The sequence below is a fragment of the Mesocricetus auratus genome, unplaced genomic scaffold (genome assembly GCF_017639785.1).
Source record: "Mesocricetus auratus isolate SY011 unplaced genomic scaffold, BCM_Maur_2.0 Super-Scaffold_100734, whole genome shotgun sequence".
Classification (NCBI taxonomy): domain Eukaryota; kingdom Metazoa; phylum Chordata; class Mammalia; order Rodentia; family Cricetidae; genus Mesocricetus; species Mesocricetus auratus.
This window is the reverse complement of record NW_024429271.1, coordinates 1335936-1351903: the sequence shown is the minus strand read 5'-3', so window position 1 is coordinate 1351903 and position 15968 is coordinate 1335936. Positions and strand designations below refer to the sequence as shown.

Below are 15968 nucleotides of genomic sequence, written 5' to 3'. Positions count from 1 at the left end.
CCTGCTCCTACTTGAAGTTTTTTGCTTTCTAGAGAATGTTTCTCTGGGTTATCCTGGAACTCACTCACTCTGTAGACCAGGCTGATCTCAAACTGTTTTTGGGATTAAAGGTCTATACCACTGCTTACCCTCCCTCTTGAGTCTTTCTTAGTTAGTAGTTAGTTAGCTAGATAGATATGTAATTAGTTAGCTAGGTTTTGTTTTTTGAGGCAGGGTTTCTCAGTATAGCCCTGTATATAATATGGAACTCAAGTTCTAAGATTGAAGGTGTGCATCAATGCCTAGCTCCCTCCTGGTGTCTTCAAGTGACCAAATTAGGAATGGCTGTAAATACCAACAGAAAATGATAATTATAAAAACAAGAAGGAAAAATGTTACACAATATTCATTGGATTGAAGCCCTTTATATTTTCATACAAAATGGGATTTCAATTGTATAGTAAGTTTTTTTTCTGTCCTTGTAGATGAGTTTTGCTATGTGGTGCTGGCTGGTTATGTTGGGCATGATGACCCTGCCTCTCCGGTGCTGGGATTAGAGGTATGCACCACCATACTCAGAAACTCTCTCCAAGTATGTATGCAGTCTGTTCTGTATCATTTATTTGTTTTTCCCAAACAAGATTTCTTTGTGTAACAGCTTGGCAGTCTTGGAAGTCTCTCTCTGGTCACAAATTCCTTTGCCTCCTGAGTGCTGGGATTGAAGGTGTGCACCTCCAATGCCTTGGTTTAAGTGAGTCCCTTTTTATTGGGTTTCATTTAATTGAATTCCTTCCTTCTCCCCAATCTTCCCTTTTCTTTCTGTCTTTTCCTGTCTTTGATTAGGTCTGACCTGGGTCCAATTGTGTGGCCCATGTTCATCTCAGCTTTCCAAAAAACAAGTACAGTGATACTCAATATCTTTTTTGATAATATAAGGAAAACTATAGAGTACAACAGTTACAGTATTAATAGATGTACCCAATTGCAGAGAATAAAGTAATTAGAATTAGTGAGAAAACATTTTCAAATTTCTTTTGGATGAGTTTTTTTCTAGGCAAGATTATAAAGCATGAGAAAAATCATTGATTCAAAGATAACTAAATATGTAGGAATCAAGATAGTGTTACTGTATGTGAGTAAGAGCAAATTATGATCATATGCAAATACTAATTGTGTAGTTCCTTGGAGTCATTGATAATAGACATGGCCTTCTAATTGATAGGTCCTGGCTTTTAATGATGACTTCATTCACAGTCATCATCTGGCAGGCTCCTCTCAGAAGTACTGCTTTCAGGTCCAGTTTCTGCTTCAATATTTGCTAATCACTATTGGATCTCACCTGCATTGTGTCATACCACTGTTCAGGTTCCCAAGTTTTGTTTATTTTCTTTTGTTTTTTGAGGCCTAGTTTCTCTGTAACAGCACTGGCTGTCCTGGAACTGGCTTTGTAGACCAGGCTGAACTCAAACCCACAGAGATCCACCTGCCTCTGCCATCATGGGATTAATGATTGTTTATATCTCCACACATGTCTTTGCATGTAACTGATACAAAATTTTATAACATGGATGAAATATGATTTGTTGCAGAACACTTAGCTTTATTATTATATATACCATTAGTTCATTAATGTCTTTGCACAAAAATGTCTTATGTTGAGATTGGTTCTATCAATCAGATTGCAGTTGAAGTAATGAACAACTTCACAAATGTGTATTAGCCTATGTTTGTCTAACATGAGTATTGAGTTTGTTTAATGTGGTCTGCACTACTGTCTGCACTCTTCCCATACGAGCAATAGGGGAAAAAGCTACCTAAGGGTAAGAAACTGCACCTCCCACCTGCCATAATTCTGGTGGGTGAGATTAGTATTAGAACGAGGCATTCTGGGAAATAGAAAACGGTAATTTGACTCTGTGTAGCCAAGGTTGTCCTATAATTTTTTAAGCCAGTTTGGCTGGATGTTGGTGGTGCATGCCTTTAATCCCAGGTTTCAAGGACATCCTGGTATACAGAGCAAGTTCCAGGGTAATTCCAAAGCAATACACAGAAAGAAACCCTGTCTCCAAAAACAAAACAAAAAAGCTATTCTGACCTAAACTCTTTGCCTCCGTCTATTTAGGAGTATAGGCATAACTGTCTTTAAAATTACATAAAATCACATGGTTGCAAAATCAAAATTGAAAACAGTTTCTGCTTTCTAGATACTTGAATCTTGGAAGACTTTTTCAGATTTGAGGCCTAGAATATTTAGGGTAGTTTCTCAGGTTCTGTGTACAAGCAAATCGCTTTGATTGAGTGCAACAAACAATAAATTACATACATTTTGGGTAAGTGGACATATTTACAGGACTGTGGTGGTTCATGTCTGCCTCAGGATGTAGAGGCTGGCTGATCTCTGAGTTCGAAACCAGCCTTTACCTCCTGATGCTAGAGCGAGTTCCAAGACAGTCCGCAAAGCTACACAGAGAAACGCTGTCCTAAAAAACAAAACAAAACTAACCCAAATTAATTGCTGTGAAGAAATGGGAAGTGTTCGGTATTAAATATCACAAAACGGGATATGGTGTGCACACCCACATGTTGGAGGCCGAATAGGTTTTTCAAGGTCATCTGTCTTCATGGTGTTTGATACCGGCAGAGAACACATGACTCTCAGTCTCAAACAAAAAATCAAGGTGAATATGTCATCTCTTGTAGCCTGGGAGAACACCAGACCCGCCTCAAACCCTACAGCTGCCTCAGATTGTGTCCAATCTTAGACCCTGCATTGTAGTTCAAACTCAGCAAAGTCAGCTGCAACCCCTAACCCTCGTGGTCTTCCCGAGTCAGCAGAAGCTCTGTCCTCTCCCGGGCTAGTGGCCAACTTCACAGAGGCTGGAAATTACGACATCAATGAGGCCACTAGGGCCAGTCCTGGAAGGACCTGCTCTGTGGGCTGCAAGTTCTCCTTGGAACCAACAGCAGGAGCTAAGGCAGAAAACAGGGCTGTGAGTCGACTGCCCAGGCCTGGAGAGAGAAGGTACATGCCAGGGATGTGTGGGCGGATGGAGTCCTTGCCCACTGAGTTCTCTGCTGCTGTCCATGTTTCAGAGCCTGAGTCTGCAGGCTGTGCAGTGGGAGTCCTCGAGGATGATGGGCTGGGTTCCACCAGGCAGAGACAGAAAAACCATGCATAGGAAACTGGAGGCCACCGGTTTCTCGGGGCTTTTCTGGTGTGGCCAGGCTGAGAGTGACCCCTTCTAGCTTTGGTTTGGAAGTGCTGACTTTCCTAGGTGGCCTGAAGCAGGTGACTTCCATCAGCTGTGGCAGTCCATACAGGAGTGGATGGGGCAGGAGATAGAGGAAGCGCCCTAGGCTGAGTCTGCTTGAGCAACTGGCAAAACTCTGCATCTGCTTCCCCGAGTGTCCTATTCCAGAAGTGCATGGCACTCTAACTTCTCTGTGTCTGAATGGCCAGGCAGAGTCGTAGGATGCAGGTTCCTTCATCAGAATTGTCACGATGCTTGTGTGTGCCCGATGCTTGTAGGCACCTTTAGTGTTTACTTTTTCTTCACTGTCAAATGGGGCACTGCCATGGACAGTGGTTTGCTTCAGCCACATCGGTCTGGTAGTGAGGCTGGAGCACACAGGAGAATTAAGGTAACTTTCACATGATTAGGGGCGATGGGAGCTAAAGTAACAGAAGTGCAGAATAAACATGAGCAGGACTTGGGAGCGGTTCAGCTACAGTGTAAGATTGAGTTCAGATTTGGAGAATGAGAGAAAAGTAAGAAGTTAGAAAGTGGTTTGAAGTGTCAGACGGTGAACATGGCCTGAGGTCAGAGTTGTGAAGTGTAATCCTGGGTCACTTAAGCAGATTTTGGAGTAGCGAACTGGGTGGACACTTTAGGAACACACAAAGAGCCCGGTGGAAGAGGGAAAGGAGGCAGCTGAGGATGAGTGTACAGTCACTGTAGTGCACTGTCACAGAAGTTGAGAAGTCAGGGAGGTCTCAAGGAGGGAAAAGTGTGGTCAGCGACTTGGAATGACAATTTGTAATTGCATTGTACCATTCAAAGACATGAAACACAAATATTAGTTTTAAATATTCCAACAGACAGGTTTGTAAGGGTTACAAGAAACAGGTGAAATTAGCTTTAATGATTTGTTAATCCAGCATGGCTAAAAGTTTTATTTTACATGTAGTCAGGGTAAAAAGTAACTTGTTTTCCTCTCTAGATAGTAGGCTCTTCAGTGAACAGAAGCAATATCTGATTCTACAATATCCGAGGCACATGTCACAGATTTTCGTTGTGTAAAAGAAACCCAATTCCTCTTTGATGCAGGAATGATTCTTCTTTGGTTTTCATAATGCCTTGCCCAGTTCCTTGTTTAAGTTGAATAAAGTAAGAATTTAGACAATGATATGTATCATTGGATTACAAGTTAATTAGATTTAAATATTCAGTTTTAATTACAAATGTATTCTATACATTTCCACAGAAGTTTAAGAAAGTGACTCACAATAGTTATAGCTTCATTACAGAAGTATGAAAATAATGTTGGGGAAAAGAGCATTTATAGTTGCCAGGTTTGGTGGCATGCATTTGTAGTTCATGTCTTATTTAATCATGTTCCTCCTTTAGATAGTATAATACAGAACAAGTTCTCTGGCTTTATTTTATTCATTTATTTATTCTACTTGTTTCCCTGACACAAGTCTAGATCTTTTATAAAGTATTTCTCAGAGCTTGAGATTGCTTAATAATAGTTCAGTTTCAAATCAGATATTTTTTTAAACAAGTGTTTCATGTTGTCTTTATTTCTAGTTTTGTTGATGCTGAGTTACTTAAACTCACCATAATAAGAGCGCTGCTTTCTCATTAATAATGTGTGAGTTAACATGTTGTGATTTTGTAAGTACTTAGTAAACAGGTTAAAAGTTTTTTAAAGTGCTTTCATACAGTGTATTTTGATTATTAGAAGTTTTTTGAGAAAGAATTTTTCTGTATTGTTTTGGAGGCTGCTCCAGAACTTGCTCTGTATACCAGGCTGGCCTTGAACTAACAGAGATCTTCCTGACTCTGCTTCCTGAGTGCTGGTGTTAAAGCTGTGGGCCAACAACGCCTGGCTCATTAGATTTTTAACAGGTGTTGATTCTTAATTTTATGCAGACTCAAAACAATGTTTAGATATCCTGATGATTTTTATTTGAAATAATATTTTGAGGTTCAAGACAGAGTTAACCAAGATGGTTCTACATCCAAAATGCTGGGATTTAAGTTGTATGCCATTTTTGCCTGTCTTGTTATTTATATTTTCTCTGTATTTTGCCTGTGTGGACCACTCCGTCCTGTGAGACACAACAATTATTTTTGTTTTGAGGTACTGGGAATAGGACATAAGATTTATTAATGAAGACTGGGTGCGGAGATTCATTCCAAGGGAAGCAATATATTATCCAAAGGGACTGTGATCAGTCATACACAATCCTATACCAAATTATTAAAATATTTCATAGAATAAATGTAAAAGAATATACTCCCCCTCCTGTTTTCTTCTGTTAGGAGTCAGTAACGCTCTTTTTCTTTTTTCTTAAGGCTTCATGGGTTTTATGTTTTTTTTTCTCAAGATAGCATTTCTCAGTAGCTATGGATCCAGCCCTGGAACTCACTCTGTAGACCTGGTTTCTAGACCAGGCTGGCCATAATTTCAGAGATCTTCCTTGCCTCTTCCTCCCCAGTGCTGTTATTAAAGGCATGTTAAAACATTGCCTGGCTCATTTTTGGTGTTTCCAAACAGGTTATCTCTTTGTAGTCCTGGCAGTCCTGGAACTCATTCTGTTGATCAGGCTGGTCTCAAACACTGCCTCCTGAGTGATAGGATTAAAGTGTGACACCACTGCCTGGTTAAGGCTTTATGTTTTTGTTTAAGCAATTTGTTTTATGTCTCATGTTCATGGGAGACTTAGTAATTCATTTTAACAAGCTTAGTTGCTGGCATGATCTTGTTAAGCTTTTTCATTTTGTGGTGGTGTTATTTTGAAACTGGGTCTCACATTGTGACCCAGGCTACCATTAAACTTGTTTGTACTACCTCAGCCTCCTGGATCACATGTGTGAGCTAACACACTCTGTAGCCTTTAATTGTCATCTTGTCTTGAAAATTATTTCATCTTGTTAAGTTGGGAATTCTTATTTTTCTTTTTAAGAAATATGGCTTGCTGTTGAGCTGGAAGAGAGTACATGGTGCTTCTAGAAAACTTTAACGTATACATATTTTCTTATTTGTTGCTACCACTTTAACCTGCTTGCATAATTCACTTAACTTGTTTTACTTTAATTTTCCTATTAGAACATATATAAAGATAATTGAGAAAGTTTTGGCTGAGATTTTGGATTGAAAGTTTCAAAAGTTGTAACACAAATGAGGTAGAAGAGGAAAACTTAATACATTAAGCTGAACAAATGTGTTAGTTTCTTCTTACAACAAGATTTTATAACTGCCTGAAAGTTTGTATATGACTTTCTGCATGTGAGTGCAGTGCCCACCAACGCTGGAAAATATCCCTTGGAGAAGGTGTTATAGCTGCTTTCCAGCTGCCTGACAAGGGTCCTGGGAATCTGTCTTCTGTTACAAGTGTGTTGTGTTCTTAATTGCTGTGCTGTCTCTAATTCTGCCACTAGTTCTTGCAAGATTAAGGGCCTTTTAGTATGAAAGGAAGGCTGTCTCGTCCAGTTTGATTGATTAGAGCTCAGGAACGGAAGAAAATTGCATATGACTTATCATTTATTTATTGAGATTTATGTATTTATTAGTTTGTTTTTGTTTCTTGAGGCAGGGTTTCACTGTGTACTTTTGGAGCCTGTCCTGGAATTCACTCTATAGACCAGGATGGCCTTGAACTCTGAAGAGATCCACTTGGCTCTGCCTCCTGAGTGATGGGATCAAAGGTGTAGGTCAACACTGTCCATCGAGATCATTTATTTTTGCTTTGTGTATGTGAAGATGTGCCTATATGCATGCACCCCCTGTTGTCAGTTTTGCAGACACCAGGAGAAAATGTCAGATTCACTGAACATGCTGTTCTAGATGATGAGGAGCTGCTAATGGGTGTGCTGGGAATTGAACTGGGTCCCCTGCAGTGGCAAGCATCTCTTTTGATACAGGGTTTATCTGTGTGTAGTCCTGGCTATACTGGATTTCATTTTGCAGATCAGGCTGGCCTCGAATTCATAGAGATATGCCTGACTCTGCCTCCCAAATGCTGGCATTAAAGCCATGCACTCCCACTGCTTAGCTTTAGCTGCTCTTTTTTTGTTGTGTATATCTAGGCATGGTTGATTTGTTTCTTAGGTATTAACTTTGTTCTACTTTATTTAGAGTCTGTTGCTTAACTTGAAATTTGTAGATTCTAATTAGTATAGGTAGCCAGCTTGGCCAGGGTTTCCCCATTTTTGCCTCTGGGTTGCTGGGATTACTAGAGGTTGCTGTGTTATGTCTGCTCTTGTGTGAGTACTTGATATCCATTTTATGCTTTTTGTTTTTCTTTTTTATTTTATTTTATTATTCTTTTTTTATTTTTTATTTTAAATTTAGTTTAGAAACAAGGTTGCTTCACAAGTCAGTTCCAGGTCCCTCTCTCTTTCCCTCCCCTCCTCCCGTGCCCTCCCCCTCTCTCCCCCCATTATCCCCTCATTTCTCCAGGAAGGGTGAGGCCCTCCATGGGGGTGTCCATAGTCTCTCACTGCCCAGCATAGACCTATTACTTTTGAAGTAAATTACCTTTCATTCTAAACAGAAACAATGTTTAGTTCCCTGCCCCTCTTTATCCTTTTGGTGCTATGGATTAAGTATGGTGCTTCATATATGCAATTGATAGTACCTTGTCTTGATTTAGAAATATCTTTATTATGGATAATTTATACATGTATAAAATTGAGATGGAGCAGCAACTCCAAGGTTATCATCATACAACCTTAATAATTATCAGTTTAAGTTTAACGTCAGTCATTACACTGGTCATTTTGTTCGGTCTGTTTGTCTACCTGTCTATCTACCTATCTATCTATCTAACTATCTATCTATCCATCTATCTATCTATCTATCTGTCTATCTATCTAATCTTTTTCTCTTTGTAGTCTGCACTGTCCTTGTACTCTGTATTCTAGTCTGAAATTCTACCTGATCTGCCTCTTCCACCAAGTGCTGTGATCCAAGGTGTGCACCACATTGCCTAGATTTTTCTCTTTCTATATTTTAGTATAAACTCTGAATCATAAAAATTTTGTTTTGCTCCTCTCCCTTGTTGGGAAAAAAGTGGCTATAGTAAAAATATCATAAATAAATTCATAATACCTAAAAGTACTGGTTGTTTTTTCTAATATAGAAAAATATAGTCATGTTGTCCAGTTAATATTTAAGTGCTTGTTTATGGTTCTCTATTGTTAGATTTTAAATGTTTATTTCATTCAGGATCTGTATGAGCTTTCTATATTGGGAATTTTTCTGTCTTTTGATAGCTATTGTAGTCCTCATTTGCTCTTATTTAAATAATGTACTTAATTTCAATTTTTCTCCTTTCTTCTTGTTTTTTATTTACATAACACACACACACACACACTCACACACACACAGTCAGTTTACAGATGTTAAATATGAAATGGTTATTAGAGGGCTAAAGAGCAGGATTGGAGTAATGACATCAGTACCCTCATAAGTAATGTCTTTAGTCATTTTACTTTGCTGTATATTTTACTTTTTATAATTTAATATTTATCACAATTTTTTATTGCTAGGTTTTGGATTTTGTGAGTATAAAGAGCCTGAATCTACCCTCCGTGCTCTCAGATTATTGCATGACCTTCAGATTGGAGAGAAGAAGCTACTTGTCAAAGTTGATGCAAAGACAAAGGCACAATTGGATGAGTGGAAAGCAAAGAAGAAGGCTTCTAATGGGGTGTGCAATATCTTTTCTAGTCTGGGTGTGCTTGTTCAGTGAGAATACTTCATATTGCAATAAGTCTAACATGGGGACCACAAGATCATTATTGTAATATGTGCTTATGGATTATGCAGGAATGTATTTTTTATTCTGACAGGAGAATCTTGAGATTCAGGGACTTCCTGAAGCTATCTTCAGTTGTTAACTTTCCTACTCAAGGAGCATCCCTTCATGATGGAATGTTTCAATTTGGAAAAAAAACTTTCACACAGTAACCTTTATCATTTCTTTATTGTCTTGTCTTTAAATCCTGTCTTTCCATACTCTTTCCCCATGCACAAATATATATGGTCTCTAATATTTACCCTCTCTTTTCTCACAGCCCATCACACCCTGTCTGATTCTCACATTCTGTACCCTTTCCATATTTCTGATTTTCAGTATTTAGGGGAAATAATTTCAATAGCTTTGTTCTTGTACCCACACTATAACCTAGGATAGTGTCTTCCAAATTAATAATGGAATTAGTATTTAATTGAATAAATGTAATTTTGTGGTTAACTCTGGGTTTCCTCAGACGCTGAGGTAGAAGAAAGATAAAAGTTTTAACGAGTCAAAGAGGAACATGAAATTGTATGAAAGGAGTGAAGAGTTTTTCCTAACTAACTTGGTTGAAAATATTAAGTCCAGTTGTTTAGACTTTTTCCTGATTCATTCATTCATTCATCCATCCATCTACCTATTTATTTTCAAGATATGCTTTCATCGTGTAACAGTTCTGGCTGTCCTGGGATTCTTTTTGTAGGCCAGACTGGCCTCAAACTGACAGAGCTCCACTTGCCTCTGCCTTCTGAGTGCTGTGACTAAAGTTGAGCACCATCACCGCCTGGCTCTTTCTTTCCATTTTTTTAAAGCTTGTGTTTATTAAAATTTTATTTAATGACAGGCAATGGTGGCGCATGCCTTTAATCCCAGCACTTGGGAGGCAGAGGCAGGCGGATCTCTGTGAGTTTGAGGCCAGGCTGGACTGACAACCTCCAAAAAAATACAGAGAAACCCTGTCTCATAAAACCAAAAAAAATTGTATTTCATTCCAGCTGACCAGTCTAGTCTATGCCCTCAGCAATAAATCAATAGAGATAAACATATTTGATTGTTTCAAACTGTATGTGTTAATCACCATTTAAGAATAAACTTATGGGCTGTAGAAATGTCTCACAAGTTACTTACTAACACTGACAACGTTTGTAGAGGACTCAGGTTTTATTCCCAGCACACACCAGACAGCTCACAAACTCCATGTAACTCTAATTCTGGTTATTTGACACCATTTTCTGGCCTCTCCATCACAGCAACAGGCTTGTAAGTGGTACACATGTATGTAGATAAAACACCCATACAATTAAAACAATTAATTGATGAGCTGGGTGTGCTTGGTGAATGCCTCTAATCCCATCATGTGGGAGGGAGAGAGGCTGGTTGATGAGGTCACCCTGGTCCATCTATTAAGTCAGGCCAGTCAGGACTACCACCTATCTTAGAAAGCAAATCAAATTAATGAGATTAACTATGATTGTTGAAGTACCGATAATCTCTGGAAAGCCATGTACATTATATCCTGGTAGATAAATTTGCTCCAAGTGAATATCTTCAAATAACTGCTTCCAATTCATCTAGTTAATGTTTTCTTTTTATTTAAAAGACAGCGTTTCTCTGTGACTTTAGAGGCTGTCCTGTAATTCACTCTTGTAGACCAGGCTGACCTCCAGCTCACAGAGATCCACCTGCCTGAGCCTACCAAATCCTGCAATTAAAGGTTTGTGCCACTACTGCCCGGTGCGTATGCATTTTAGATTTAGGGATACAAGTTGAAATTAGGAAATGAGAAATTGTTTGGGAATTCATTGAAAGATTTGGATCAGGTTTGTCAACCTGTATAATGAATGACTTTTCTGACCCAAATTTACTTCTCTGCTTCCAAGTTCTTTTAATTTATTTTTGTTTTAATGATAATGAGCAATCAGCTAAGAAATGTAACTTAGCCTTCCTTAGCTCACTTGCTCACTCTTTCTCTTTTCCTTCCTTCCTTCCTTCCTTTGTCCTTTCCTTCCTACCTTCTTTGTTTCTTAAAAAGGAGATTGAGAAGTAATCAGCTATTTTAAAGTTTAAGTTGAATTAGTTTATTATACATGCTTCATGGTTATAATTCTGCCAAATAGCTATATTGATTCTTGAATTTTCTGTTTGTTTGGATGGTAACTTAGAGTCTGTGATTTACTTTTATATTAGCAGGCCTTGGAATTTACAGCTCCTATTCTTTTTTTTGGTGGTGGGAGTTTGGGACAGGGTTTCTCTGTGGCTTTGGAGGCTTTCCTTGAAGAAGCTCTTGTAGATCAGACTGGTCTCAAACTCACAGAGATCTGCCTGTCCCTGCCTCCCAAGTGCTGGGACTAAAGCCTTCACGACCATGCATGTCCCAACAATATGCATTCTAATGGAAATTTTGATAGTGTAGAATTAGATATCAGAGGTCAGGTTTCAGGGAGTTGGTTTTGATGGCACATAGCTGTAATTTCAGCACTTAGGAGGCTGAGATAGTATACAAAGTCCTAGGCCAGCTTGCGCTGCATGTTCATATTGACAAAAAACAATAACAAACAAAACACTCCAGAATTGGGATGTAAATGTAAACCTAAGTGTTACTGGAGCATTCTCTTTCCTATAAAACTTTCAGAGAGGCATAGTATATCACTGAGAATTTTGGTGACTAGTTTATAAATTTGAAGACCTTATTGTCCTTATTTTACCTATTTAAAATAAGCAGTCGCCGGGAAGTGGTAGTGCACACCTTTAATCCCAGCACTTGGGAGGCAGAGGCAGGCAGATCTCTGTGAGTTCGAGGCTGGGCTGTACTGACAGCCTCCAAAACAATACAGAGAAATGCTGTCTCATAAAAACAAAATAAAATAAAATAAGCAGTAACCATATTTACAGTTTACTACATATTGTTGATAAATAACTTTAATAGTTTAATTACAGTCCTGAATAAAACACCTTGACATTATCTAAGATGCCAAGTAGAAAATTTAAATATTTGTGCTTTATACTTTCTAACAGTGTCAGTGTCCTGAATAAGAATTTGTTTAAATTATATGTTGATTTATATAGAGCTTATTGACTATGTACATGAATATGTTTCAGTGGTAGAAACTGGTTGTTATGAAATAATTGGTTAAGTTATAATTACTTAAGTAACCACAAATAAAGAAATTCAACTTCAGTGGAGTTAAATGTGTTGTGACCAAGAGCCTGTCATTTATGTGAAACATTATAGTTCTTTTTCTTCTTGATATATTGATGGCTGAATCCAGTGTGGTACCTTAGGCGAGTTCTGTACCTCTGAGCAATATATCCTTGGCTCTAAAAGCATGGTTTTTGTTACCTGCAAATTGATATTTAGGATATGTATGTGTGTAATTTTGATTTAGAAAAATGCCTGTGTACATGTTGATTTTCATGCTTTTTCCTTCTGTTCTTAATTTTTCCCATGTTTTGAGAAAAAGGTTGAAATGCAAGTGAGGGGAAATCAAAGTTTTCATGAAGGCCATAGTATAAATTCTAGTTTTAGTTTTAACTAAATTAAGTATATCTTAGAAGACTGTTTATTTCTGATAAATAGGGTCTAGTTACCATCCAGCCTTAGGGTTGTTTTTCTTTGTCACCACTCCTAACTTTGAGTGGAGATTAAATTCTTCATCTTTCATTTGTAGCCTTTGCAGAATCATCCTATTTTTTGAGGTATTTGGGAAGATGAGGTCTCATGTAATCCCTACTGCCCACAAATTCTACATCCTGACTCCCCAGTGCTGCATATAAAGGCACAAACAATTATTGGCCAATAAGAAATTTACTCTTAAATGATTATTGTCTAATATTGAGAAATATTAAACAAGTCATATGTATGGTTTTGATTGATTCTTTGTTCAGTTGTTTTTGAGAAAGGGTTTCTTTGTATAGCAATGGCTGTCCTGGAACTCTGTACACTAGGCTGGCCCTGAACTCAGAGATCCACTACCACCTTCCTCTGCCTCCTTAGTGCTAGAATTAAAAGTGTGCACCTCCTTTCTTGGCTAAGTTTTGGTATTAATGATGTTGCATGTGTGACTCAGAAGGAAATAAGAGTATATGATATATAGAGAGCATGTGGAGACAAGATTTCACTTTGTAGCTCTGGTTCTGAACCTATAAAGAGACAAGTCTGGTTTTGAACTCACAGAGATCCACTGGCTTTTGCATCATGGGTACTGGGATTCTAGGAGTGCACCTCATTCCTGGCCAGGTATATGTTTCTGCCAAACCATTCAAATTGTAGAAGCTGGGCTGTTTAAGTGACTTATTAGGTAAGGAACTGTGCTGCTATCCCTGAGCACCCAAGTTTTATTCCTGAGATCCATGTGATGGATGGAAGTAGAGAACCAACATCCCAACTTTTCCTGTTGATTTCAACATGTATAGGTATACCTACCTAGTATTTTTCCCTTTTTGGCCCATTCATATTCTTTGGAATAATTTTTTTCTCCAAATTTGTCTTTGTTTTTTAAGAATGCAAGTCCTGATACTGTAACTAATGATAATGAAGAACCCTTAGTTGAAGAAACAAAGAGAAGAGACAAGATGATTAATGGGGCCATTGAAGTTTTAATACGTGAATAAACCTGTGAGCTAAATGCCCCCTCACAGGAGTCTGACTCTCACCCACGAAAGAAGAAGAACGAAAAGAAGGAAGATGTATGTGTTCTGACAATATAGTCATTTCTTTTCTTTTTTTAAATATTCACCATATTTTATGTATGTGAGAGTTTTATTGCACATGTGACTTTATGCCAGAAGAAGGAATGAAATTCCACTCTAGATGGTTGTGAGCTACTATTTGGTTGCTGTAAAATAAAACTCACAGCCTCTGGAAGAATATGCAGTGCTCTTAACCACTGAGCCATCTGTACAGTCCCCAAACATAGTCATGCCTAATATTTATTCTTCTGAAATATTACAGTGCTCCTTTAGAAGCTCAGGGATTGTTTATGTCATGAAAAGTGCTGTAAACTAATGCTGGGTGGTAGTGGTGCATGCCTTTAATCCCAGCATTCAGGAGGCAGAGGCAGGTGGATTTCTTTGCGTTCGAGGCCCTGTCCCAACATTCCCCCTAAAAAAGATGCTAAAATGTACATATTGGTTATTAAGAGGTAATAAAACGTTATATTTTGGGTTTCAGTGTTTTGCGGCATTTGAAGTTTTGTCTTTTACTAGATACAGTTGTATTACTTTAATTATTTTTCATTTAGTCCTAAAAGTGGGTCTACTTGGTATTTCCATTGGGAATAGATTTCATAGAGTTTCTCAGGTATTATGTAAAATAGAATTTTTCTCATCTATTAATGTGGAAGGAGGAAAGTAACTAATTTGTAATGATAGGATAAGTTATAGGAATATTGTTCTTCAGCAAGAATTATAGGCAAATCTTTTTGTTGTTTTTGTTTTCGTTTTAAACAGAATTTCTCTGTATTTTTTGGAGGCTGTCCTGGAACTTGCTCTGTATACCAGGCTGGGCTCGAACTCACAGAGGTCTGCCTGCCTCTGCCTCCTGAGTTCTGGGATTAAAGGTTTCCACCTCCACCACCCAGTGACAAATCATTTTGTAGAATAGACCCATTTGCTTTTGTGCATTCAAGTACATATCAAGTAGCAAATATTATTCAGTATGATTATTTCTTACATTTTAAAGATGTGGAAATAGTCCTGCTACTATGCTTTGTAATTTTTTTGCTTTGCTTTTTTGAGATATGTTTTCTCTGTGTAACAGAACTTGTATTGTAGACGAGCCTGATTGAACTCACAACGATCCCCCGACTCTGCCTCCCCAGTGCTGGGATTACAGGTGTGAGCCGTCACTTCTTGGAAAATCCTGCTACTCTTATGACACATTTTTTCCTGTCCACTCCAGTATTCGGGTTACTGAAAAGAGTGGATGTTATAGGAAATACAGGAGGGAATTAAGTTTAACAAAATCATTTTTTTATAATTTGAAATCAAGAAAATATCACAAGTAATGTATTGTGTAAATATGTAGACTGTTGAATTATAACACAATGTGAACTCTTTTTTTAAAAATCCTTGTGTTTTTCTCTGGATATTTTCTGTAGATTTCCAGTGGCACCATTGTTTCCTTTTCCAATCATCAGCAAGGTTCATTTGAATTGTAAACTTTGATTTCATGTATGTGGTACTAGTTGTGAGATTTGTGATTTTATTACTATTATTATTCGGTTTTAGATTAGATTATACTGCCAAGTTGGTAGGTTTTTCCTTAGTTGTGTTAATACCTGCAAAAAATGTTAAATCTTGACATTTTTATAATAATGCATTTAAATACATATTCATTCCTTTCTATTTTACTTTTAGGAGGATATAAATGCTATAGAAATGGAGGAAGACAAAAGAGACTTGATATCCTGAGAGATCAGCAAATTCAGAGACATACAAAAGGTGATATTTTTGTATTTTCCCTTGATACCAATGTAGACTTTTTACAGAATCCAAAGCAAACAGACAAGAAAATCATCTTTACGTTAGAGTACAATGTATTGCATTTTATAGGCTTAGTTGTTACTGAGGTAGAAACAAAAGGATAGCAGCTTGTTTACAAACTGGTCATTGCTTAATATTTTCAAGTCACTGACTACACTAGTAGACACAGTGTCATCACAATTATACACAGTGACATCACTACTCTGCACTATAAAACACAATTATACACTATGACATCACTATCCTGCATTGTGACATCACAGTTATACACTGTGACATCACTTTGTTACACTATGAAAAATGGGGCATCAATAAAGTGCACTAAGACACTACAATTACACAATGTGACATCACTAGAGTGCACTATGACATCACAACTGTACATTGTAACATCACTATTCTGTACTATGAAACATAAATGTGACATCACAAATATACAATGTGACATCACTATAGTGCACTATAGTCATCACAATTA

General features: G+C 37.7%; 1 pseudogene; it reads left to right on the top strand.

The window, feature by feature from the left end:
* Positions 1–3679: 3679 nt before the first annotated feature.
* Positions 3680–15484, top strand: LOC121137930 (annotated as a pseudogene).
* Positions 15485–15968: the final 484 nt, after the last annotated feature.